Below are 7,880 nucleotides of genomic sequence, written 5' to 3'. Positions count from 1 at the left end.
TAATTGCTGCTACCTAAATAAGAAAATAATAATAGAGAATAAATCTATTTACACCGCTGTTTTGTAACAGCTTAACAAATCCTAATCAAATGATTATGATTTGATATGTGCTAATCTTCAACAAAAGGCTTTTTTAAAGATAACAAAGGTAATTGACAAAAGTAAAGATAAATAACTTGAAGTAAAAGGTTTTAAGTTTGAAAAGGTGCTGGAAATAAAGGTTTGACGAAATGTAAATGTAAAGGTAAAATCAATGATGAAAGACTTTGAAGATAAAGGCAATTCGACAGAAGGCTTAAATAGAAATAAAGACAGTAAATGGTTTAATTTAAGTAACATGCATTAAAAAGATAACATGAAATGTAATCATGGTGTTCTTCATACATACATTTTCAGCAAAGACTCGTTTCTCTCGCTTCGGTACTTTGAGTATTTTTAGTGAATTTTGTATATCAGTTTGAACACACGAAATCTAAAAACTAAGACTCCTATTTATAACAATTCGAACCTAACGATCACTACATAGATGATTGTCACGTTCAACATTTTCAAGCGTTGTGTGTCTCAGATGCTTCCATGCGTTCGTCTTACGAAACTACTTCGTTTGAATTTCAAATCTTTCCCGCTCGAAGCTTCGAATCTGCCAAACGCCGATGTCGAAGAGAACTCGTGGAGATCCTAAAATCTTCTAAGTCTTAAGCTTCGACAAAAAGGTCCTTTCTCCCAAGAAAAGGATTTAATAAATAGCTTCACAAAGCCATTTTTATATTATTCTCCAAAACATAATATTTTCAAAAAACTTCAACCTAATGGTCGAAATCTCCAACTAACAAACGCAAGTTGCATTGTTCGCCACCACCCGAGAAGCAAAAGATTCGAGAGTCCAGGCTTAATATACATGCATAGATAGTGGTCTAATGACAAGGGCCGACGACGGAAGCTCGAGACGGAGCCGTATGATGCGGAAGTCTCACGTAGGGTTCCCTGAGAAGGGAGTGGCTACCTACTGGAGCTTCGACCAACCACCATCGGTAAATTCCGCTTTGGGGCCACCTCTTACACTACCATTATTATAGGGGTATGGGGTTTGAGACAAAGAAAGACCAAGGCAGCATATCAGTTTTTCCTTTATACTTTACTTGGATTTGTTTTTATGCTATTAGCTATTATGTTGATTCTTTTCCAAACAGGGACCGTCAGTTTACAAATATCATTAACCACAGAATTTAGTGAGCGACGCCAAATCTTTCCATGGATTTCTTCTTTCGCCGCTTTCTCCGCCAAAGTGCCTATGGTACCAGTTCATATTTGGTTACCCGAAGCTCATGTAGAGGCACCTACGGCAGGATCCGTCATCTTGGCAGGAATTCCTTCAAAATTAGGAGCCCACGGGTTTTTAAGATTTTCAATACCCATGTTTCCCGAAGCAACACTTTGTTCCACTCCTTTCATTTATACTCCAAGCGCGATTGCTATAATATATACTTCCTTGACCACTTCAAGATAGATCAATCTTAAGAAGATCATTGCTTACTCCTCAGTAGCCCATATGAATCTTGCAACTATTGGTATGTTTAGTCGGGCGGCGGCCGTTAGGTCACCTATTTTTAGTTATGGACACAAAAGACAAGGCCAAAACATGTGTGTCGGGCGTGCGACCCATCAACCTACTAGCAATGGGGGAGAAAACATAGCATGTCACAACAAAAGCTTGATTCAAGGCATCAGCAAAACATTGTCGTTTGTTCCAAAAACAAAAGCCCCTTAGCGCCCCGGGACGGGAGTGGGGGACACCCTACGCGCAGGCAACAGCAGCACCGGCTCTACAAAGTCAGAATCTAATGTTTGTGTTGGCTTTCCCAACTCATTCGTGAATAAGAATTCAAGGGCTAGAAGCGAGTGCTTCTAGCTACTTCGCCTGCTTCTTCTTATTTATTGTGGCTATGTTGGCGTGGAGGAAATGAACGAAAAGAGAGATGAACGTGCTATTTAAAAATCGATTGATAGATAGCCTGATCCGTTCTGATAGATCGAAAGAGTAGGAATGAGATAGAGGTAATTTCAGGTAGACATTATTTTTGTTTTCATGACTACATTTGCAATTGAAATGTTTATAAGGGAAAAAAAAGCATTCCTTACTTCAGAAATACAAAATGAAATAAATGCTCTCTTTCCAAATAAGATTTCAATTTGGGTCCTTAGCTTAGCATCAACGTATTTAATATGTAATAAAGAGTCCATTGCTCGGAACTCAAATCTAGGTTATAACCAAGTGACTTGTAATTAATACGTGAAATAATGAGATTATTCAGATGTTAGAAGGATAATACATTACATGAATCTAATAGATCCCTATTTCCATTTTTGAAGCCTACAGCCTTCGCACAAAGATGGCTTGCTACAAAAGGAATCACTCCAAGCAAGAAAATGGGTGCTTTACATAGTCAAACATTAACCTTAACATATTATATGTATTGTTAACACTTGATGGCTGCTTTTCAAAAGATTTAAACCAAGCGCGACAACATATCATAACAACTACATATCCAACACAAAATTTCAGCTTAGCACAGTTTAGCAGAGTGAAGAATACTAAACAAATGAGGACACTCCTGACTAATGAGCTATAAGATGCAAAAATGTATTGCACTAGTCCAACAATTAACAAATGCAACATCATAGTTGCTGATCCCCAAAAACAATTATATCACTAACTATCCAAGACTCAATAAGCATACCACTAAGAATGCCCCTTACAATTCACCCAATCCAACCTTTAAAAGAAAAAGAGAAAAACATAGTTTTTGGATATAGAGCTTAATTAAACAGTTAGTCAATAAGCATTCTATCAATATAAGAGTTTACATAGAACCTATTTCTTTAATCAAATAGCAAACTAGCACAAACTCTACATACTCTGAGAGCAGCTTATGACAATAAGTGAACCTTTTATATAAAAAAATGACAATAAGTGAACCTATTTCTTTAATCAAATTGCAAACTAGCACAAACTCTACATACTCTGAGAGCAGCTTATGACAATAAGTGAACCTTTTATATGAAAAAATGACAATAAGTGAACCTATTTCTTTAATCAAAGATGAAATTAGGGTAAAATCATCATAATCTGAAAGCAGCTTATGGCAATATATGTGATACTCTTTTTTTTAAAATTATAATAAGTGAACCTATTTCTTTAATCAAAGACGACATCTGGGTAAACTCTACATAATCTGAAAGCAGAGACAATAAGCAATTTTTTTTCAAAAAATAACAAGTGATTTGAAGGAACTAATCAAAACTGTTTTCGTAATTCCGTCCAAATATTTACGCAAGTAACTACTTAAGCCATAACATAAGCATATAAGCTCTTCCAAACATCCCCTAGGTAGTAAACCCTAAGAATGCTTGGATTTGCTTTCATATACACCAATTCAATCATTTCATAAACCCCTAAAAAACTCAACAGCAACTACAATACAACTACATATCTTAAAAAACAAGCTAAACAATTACAAAATTATGATCAAAATCAATCATCAATTCATCATAATAACAATAACAGGTAAAACAAAGTTTTCTAAGAATCAACAACAGTAAGAAAAAAATCATGAAAAAAAAACCTGTAAAGCTCTTCAAAACTGAGACTGCTAGCATTCTTATTATATATCTCATGAATTGCATGCTCCAGAATCTTCCAAGTATGTTCAGCATATCTCGGATCCATGATAACTCTGTGCTTGAAAGCCTCAATCTAAAAATTCCTCTTCCTCTGGTTACTCACATCACTGTGTGGAATTTTTTTTACTTTTTCACTTTTAAAATTTTTGATTTGGTTAAATATAATAGAATATTGAGTGGTTGGGTTTGACAATGATGTGTTTCTGGGAATTGGGTTTGTTGAAAGTTTGAAACTTGGTGTCTAAGTTTGATCTGGGTCTGATTGAATTCAATTGTTTGGAGATTTTGAAATTTTGTTTTTCTTTACCATGGTTTTGTACAGTTATGAAATTATAGTTGCATATGGAAGATTGAGATTAGTTTGTGAATTGTATAAAATTTAACTTGTATAAGTTTATTTTGTGATTATTGCAGGCTTTTTTTGGCGTGTTTGATGGACATGGAGGTGCCAAAGCTGCAGAGTTTGCTGCGAATAACTTGGAAAAGAACATCTTGGATGAGGTTATCATGAGTGAAGAACAAGATGTTGAGGAGGCAGTGAAGCGCGGTTACCTCAATACTGATTCTGAGTTCATGAAACAAGATCCCCATGGTGGTTCTTGTTGTGTAACAGCATTGATTAGGAACGGTAACTTAGTTGTATCTAACGCTGGTGATTGTCGTGCTGTCATTAGTAGAGGAGGGGTTGCAGAGGCCCTAACATCTGATCATCGACCTTCCAGGGAAGATGAACGGGAAAGAATTGAGACCTCGGTAAATTTTCTGATCACTGTAATGTTTTTTTACCTGATGTTTATCAAAACCAATGTTTGAGTTTGGTTTGGTCCGTTCTTAAGCGTTGAAATTTGTCTTGCAGGGTGGTTATGTTGATTTATGCCGTGGTGTTTGGCGGATTCAAGGATCTCTGGCTGTATCTAGAGCTATCGGAGACCGACACCTGAAACAATGGGTGACTGCAGAGCCTGAAACTAAAGTTATCAGCATTGAACCTGAACATGACTTTGTTAATATTAGCATCAGACGGTTTATGGGATAAGGTAAGAATATTGATCTACAAATTATTAGTAGTTAGTATTATATTTACTCATCAGCCAGAGATTGAACTCTCGAACCAACTGAGCTACTATTGAATTGAATAATTAACTGATCAAGTTTATTTTTGTCATTCTGATTTCAGGTTAGTAACCAAGAAGCAGTAGACATTGCTTGTCAATTTTGCGTAGGAAACAACGAACAACGACCATTGCTGGCATGTAAAAAGCTTGCAGAATTGTCTGCTTCGCGAGGCTCGTTGGATGATACGAGTGTTATGCTAATCAAATTGAAACATTATACTTAGAAGGTTCATTCGAAGAAGAGGAGAAGGTGGTGCATGATGATAGAGATTAGCTTATTCTTTTATGTAGATAATAATTATCATTAGTTATCGATTATTCATATTTGACGATATTTATCGGTGATTTTTTTGTACCCGTAGATGGGTGGTAGAGATTAAGTAACATTGCAGTTTAGTATAATGTTTTATGTCATAATCATGTAGTAACTTTTTAGATGGGTGGTAGAGATTAATTAACATTGCAGTTTAGTATAATGTTTATGTCATAATCATGTAGTAACTTTTTAGAATGATTTTGGTAATATCATTTATTCTTTTATACAAATTTTGTGATAGTTTTTAGTTTTTTTGGGTGCATGGTTGTTTGCATAGATTGATTCAATGAGTCACTTTTTGAAATGGTCAAGCCAAGTTAGTTAGTCTTCTGTCTTTTGAATGTAACAGGTAATTAAACTGTTACAAATTTGAAAGATGAATCAAGCTGGGTATGTGTTTTGAAAGTGATGTTTTATCATTGTAATCAACACTTGATGAAAAGAATCAAAAGTATTTAAATCATATCATATCTTAAAAAACAAGCTAAACAATTGCAAAATTATGATCAAAATCAAGCATCAATTCATCATAATAACAATAACAGGTAAAACAAAGTTTTCTAAGAATCAACAACAGTAAGAAAAAAATCATGAAAAAAAAAACCTGTAAAGCTCTTCAAAACTCAGACTGCTAGCATTCTTATTATATATCTCATGAATTGCATGCTCCAGAATCTTCCAAGTATGTTCAGCATATCTCGGATCCATGATAACTCTGTGCTTGAAAGCCTCAATCTGAAAATTCCTCTTCCTCTGGTTACTCATCTAACGAAAACTCTCTTAACCTAGATTTCAAAAACCTTCAAATTCAACAGAAAAGGTACCAAGAACTCAGTGAAAAATGGGTTGAGATTGGATTCAAAGTTGTGCGTGCAAGAATGAGAAAGTGCGAAAGTTGCTTCGTTTTTTCTTTGGTTTAACGTTTTGCAGTTGAATGAAGTTCAGCGGGTTTTATGCTATCAAGTTTTCGGTTTCGTTCAACGGATACAGAGGTAGAAATGGGAAATGGATTTTTTTTATTTAAATTTAAGATATCATATGATTTAAATACTTTAATAGAATTTAATTAAAAAATGTATATAGATGTCTTGAGAGCTATGAATTTGATACCAATTATCTGGTATGCTATTATAATAAAAAAAAATAATTACTAATATACTTTTATTCTGTAGTCAAATATGAAAATATTAATATGATTATATTCAAGAAATATAAATGGTAAAATTAATTAAAATATACAAAATACATAAAAATAAAAGGGAAAAAGAAAAATAATAGTGTGTTTTAAATAAAATAAATAAATCATATAACAACATTCATGTATTAAAAAAACAGCAACGTTCATGTAATTAAAAATAAAATAGAGAAAAAAATAATATACACGTAAATATTTTTACAAATTTAATTGAAATATATTAATAATATAAAATAATTTTACACCATCAGTTAATTATAGACGTCGGATGCAGAAAGAAATTTATTTTTTATTTTAAAAATTTATAAAATAATACAAACGAATAATGATATGAATTAACAATGTGAATTTTTTTTACATTGATAACATATAATAATTAATCTTATATTTTTACACGGTCAATTAATAAAAGACGTGTATTCCTTTACATTACATTTTTATTTTTGAAATAATGTAATTAATCTTATATATATATTGCAATAATAGATATTGGTTATTTATTTATTATTTATAAAGAAATTTAAGCAAAAAAAAAGTGATTTAAAATTTTAGCAAGAGAAATAAGAAAAAGAACGAACTAGGGGTTAATGATAAGTTGTTGAACAACAAACCCATAATTCATGGCATGGAATATTCTTCTCGTAATTTATCAATAGAGACTTCTTGTTTACCTTGCTTAGTACACTTGTTAATAAAAATATATTAACAATGAATTTTTAATTTTATCTTTTACAAAGTATGCTACTCGATTCTTGATTTTTAAATAACGTGAGAGTTCGAAATAGGTACTACATTTTAAAATATCAACAAAATTTAAAGGTAAATGTCGTTTTATCAAATATATTGTCTATCTAAACTTTCATAAGATTGTTTGATTCATGTTACCTAAAATGAGATAGTATCACAATGAATATTTAAATGATTATATTTGACTTTTTCTTTTTTAAATTCATAATTAATAGAATTGATTTTGAGAAGAAGAAAAAAAAAACTTATGAAGAAATAAAATTTTATTTAAACTTTTAATTGTTCAAAAAAATTTTACACATTAAAGTGTTCAAAAGTTAATAAATCTCTCCGTTCCTATTTAAGCGTTATTTTTTTATTATTTTCTTTTTAATTAATATTGGTAAAATTTAAGATAATATTAATTGTATTTTGTTAAAATTATTTTTAGATAATTATTATAAAAGAGGAAAAGTAAAATAAATATAATCATAAATAATTAAAGATGTTATAGATAAAATAAAAATTATTACTTGAAAAGTAATAATATTGGTTAACTTTTTTTAATATGTGTGAAAAATTAAAGAAAATAACAAAATGGAGAGAGTAATATTAAACCCATGGAATTTGATTGAATTGTGGGAATGATGAAAATGTTGAAGTTAAACCCATGAAATTTGATAGAAATGTGTGAATGATGAAAATGTTGTTGTTAAACCCATGAAATTTAATTGAATTGTGTGTATGATAAAAATGTTGTTGTTAAACCTATGAAATTTGATTGGATTGTGTGAATGATGAAAACGTTGTTGTTAAACCTATGAAATTTGATTGAATTGTGGAAATG

General features: G+C 31.6%; 2 pseudogenes; both read left to right on the top strand.

Annotated features, from left to right (window-relative positions):
• Positions 1-256: 256 nt before the first annotated feature.
• Positions 257-1,768, top strand: LOC127114550 (NADH-ubiquinone oxidoreductase chain 4-like; annotated as a pseudogene).
• A 2,221-nt stretch (positions 1,769-3,989) lies between these two features.
• LOC127114548 (probable protein phosphatase 2C 2) lies at positions 3,990-5,186 on the top strand (annotated as a pseudogene).
• The last annotated feature ends 2,694 nt before the right edge of the window (positions 5,187-7,880 follow it).

This window comes from Lathyrus oleraceus, unplaced genomic scaffold (genome assembly GCF_024323335.1).
Source record: "Lathyrus oleraceus cultivar Zhongwan6 unplaced genomic scaffold, CAAS_Psat_ZW6_1.0 chrUn0561, whole genome shotgun sequence".
Classification (NCBI taxonomy): Eukaryota; Viridiplantae; Streptophyta; class Magnoliopsida; order Fabales; family Fabaceae; genus Lathyrus; species Lathyrus oleraceus.
Note: the sequence above shows the minus strand (reverse complement) of the source record. Positions and strands in the feature narration are given on the sequence as shown.